Here is a 3,644-nt window from a genome sequence, read left to right as displayed (position 1 = left end):
GAAGCGCTATACACGAAATTTTTCCAACTTAGTCAAGTTTTTAATGTTATTGTCAACATTTGACAGTGTTGAGAATGATAGTACAAATATCATTCTCGACGTTTATAAACGTTGTGAATGACATTTATACTATCATTATCGACATTTATAAAATGTCGAGAATGAAATGACAGGATTCCATGCATTTATCATCTTCTTCAACTTCAACTACCATTTTTGTAAGAATTTATTCCATCATAAATGATATTTTAAATATAGAAGTATATTATCTAGCTAAGTTATTTAAGATAAATTGTACAATAAATATCTACTCAGTGTTTGGATAATTTCATCCATTGAAGGGAAAAAATACCTTATAAAAAATGAGATTTGAATATATATAACTACTAAATAAAACTTATAAAAAAAAAAAAGAGAGTTCAAAGAAATATACCTTCGACCGAAAAATGATGAGAGCTTAATCAACTTCAAATTTCGACGATGGTAAATTTCTTCACATGAAATAAAATGATTTCTTTGGAGTTGGAATCATATACTTCTTTGTATTTGTTAATGGAATTTCTACTTCTTCTTCATTTGTTCTAGAATAATTGATTAAAATCTAATTAAAAATGTAGGCAAGTGGACTCACCTAAGTAATAGCAACATTATTGTGGCTTCACATAAAAGCTATTTGCTCTTCTCAAAAATTGTACCAAATTGATATAAGGGTCTGTTTGATTGCAAAGATGAAATTTGGGTGGAAAGGAAATGAATTTCAGGGAATTGAATTACCTAGAAATTATTTTTCTGGGAATTGTAAATTATTGTGTTTGATTAGTATAATTTTCCATGTAAAAAAGGTTGAAGTAAAAGTATTTTTTGGCGTTCGTTTGACTTTGTTTTATATGAAAATTGTCAATTTAAGGGATATCCACTTCTACCATTGTTCATAGAATTTGTTTCCATTGCCAACAAAAAAAAAGGAAAAAAAAAGATCAAAAAATCATCTATATTTTGGTGTTCTTTTGGCTTTGTTTTACATGAAAATTGTCAATTTCAGGGATATCATCTTTTATAAATGTTCCTAGAATTTGTTCCCATTGCCAAAAATTAAAATAAACAAAAAGCAAAAAAAAAAAAAGGTGGAAAACCAAAAACCACCTACCCCTTAGGAAAATAAAATGTGGAAAATCACGCTTTAAGGTGTTGTATCTAGAAACTCGTGGAAAATTCCCTGAAAAATTTTGTCAATCAAACAGGCTAAAAGTGGAAGTTGGAATTCGAATTCCAAGTTCCATGGAAAATTTCTTGCAATCAAACGGGGCCTAAAATTGATTAATCTTTTCATGAGGGTAAAGTAGACAATTCGATATAGAAATTGGACATTTTTGCAAGGATTATCAAAATATGACACTTTTCAACTCACACCCCTAAAATTGGTCATTCTTGAAAATGCCTCTAAAAAATGTTACAACAAATCTAAATGAGTAATTGGGGCCAAACAGCGGAGTTCTATAGACGAAAAAGTGTACCGCTTTGGAACAACCAAATTTCGCAACTTAACTAAATTCATTCTCCAACAACAATTAAATGTATTTGTTACTCTTAGAAGATTATATTGAATTGAAGAAACTAAGATGAACCATAAATGAAATGTATGGAAAATTTAAAGAATTACTTTCATTTAATTGTTTTGGAACTTATCACACAATGAAAATAAAGTGACCTAGTGAAAAATAAAGAATTCAAGCAAAAACCTTAAAAACACAAATTTGAAATTCACTAGAGAAAGAAAAATCAAAGGGTAATTGGTACAAAACGTCCCTACCTTTCTCGTCTATTGTGAAAAACGTCCATATCTTTCATTTTTTGGTATTTTTGCCCCTATTTCCACCTTTCTTGGTGTTGAACGTTCTTTTCACCAATTTTGGATAATTTTACTCTCCATTAAAATAAAATAAAAGGAAAAAAAAAAAAGGAAACTACAAATAAGTAATTGCAACCACAACCCCCAATTTTTAAAAAATTACAAATCAGTCATAAATATATACAAAATTTTCAATATAGGTGCCAACAATCATGGAACTCAATTTCCGGCACCAAGGCCACCAGATTTTAACACAACCACCATCTCCTCATCAACCCTAAAATCCCCATGCAAATTCTAACCCCAAATCCCAGCAAAATCAAGCCAAAATTTGCCCAAGAATCGCCTCTTATGCACGATATTATTGTAAATTCGACCAAATCCATGGATGTCCATGTTCCATACAACCCACAAGCTGCTCAAGCTCACTAAGACACATCCATACATGTTCCAATTACAGCAAACAACCCAGAAAATCGAGATTTACAACCAATTTTCGAGTCAGCAAACTCATGGCCAACAAAACCATTTTTCGGCAACGATGGTGGGACCTATGATCGCTGACCACCACCACAGGACACTACTCATCATGGCGTATCTACTAGGCATATGGGTCTTCCCCAATTTGGCGTTGAAATGGCTGTTCGTCCAAAAACAGTGAACACACATGGAAATCGGTCTGATCCCCTTTCAATTGGCATCCTCCACGACTCCAATCTACAAATTGCATCAATCAGCATGCAATTAAAGGCCAAATGACGCTGAATATGGATTTAATTGCTTCAATTCATCACCCAAATGCAACAATTTTGGATTTGACCTCACGGAATGTGCGACCGCGTGAAGAGAATAATTCTCCGTCAATTCGCGAGTCTAATGTGTCATAGCATATGAATCAACATGGGTAAACTCAAATTCAAGCCCAAAAAATACTGGGTAATCGTTCAATTTTAGAAATTACAGTACTCGTTTGCCAAATTTTGCAGTCAAATGGTGTTTTTACACACTTCAAGAAGAAGGAATAGAAATTGGATGTCATTTGTAATTTTTTTAAAATTGGGGACTGTTGTTGCAATTAGTTATTTGTTGTTTCCTTTCTTTTCTTTTTGTTTCATTTGAATGGAGGGTAAAATTGTCCAAAATTGGTGAGAATGATGTTCAACACTAAGAAATGTGGAAATAGGGGCAAAAATACCAAAAAATGAAAGGTATGAACATTTTTCACAATAGACATGAAACGTAGGAGCGTTTTGTACCAATTACCCAAAAATAAAAACAAGAAGTTTAATTAATTCCAAGACGTTTAAAACAAAGAATTAACCATTTATTTATAGGGTTTAATCGAAAAACTAGTCCAAAGGAATCAAAATCGTAAAGAATTCAAAATAAATTAAATAACAAAAATAGCACTAAAACATAAAAAAGCAGTTACGAGTCCTACACGAACTCGGATGACTAAAATCCAACATATGTGAGGACAAAAAATTGAGTTCAATCAATCTCGTTATTTCCTTACCAAACAGGTATTATGAATCCAAATCTAAGCTCGAACACAAACCTAAAATTTATTATTTTTCGCTTTTTCAGTCTAATCGAGCATTTTCATGCTACAAGTCAAAAGCACCATCTTGACTATCAAGAACATTGATCAAATTTCTAATTTCAGTTAGAATCTACTCATCATTAATAGACAACATCTTTATAAGCGAAAAAAGTTATAACTCAACCTCTTATCATGCAATATGTCTAGTTTTGGATACCAAATATGGCTCGGAAGCAAAATAGGATTATCGTA

This window comes from Olea europaea, chromosome 15 (assembly GCF_002742605.1).
Source record: "Olea europaea var. sylvestris chromosome 15, O_europaea_v1, whole genome shotgun sequence".
Lineage (NCBI taxonomy): Eukaryota > Viridiplantae > Streptophyta > Magnoliopsida > Lamiales > Oleaceae > Olea > Olea europaea.
This window is presented reverse-complemented; position numbering follows the sequence as displayed.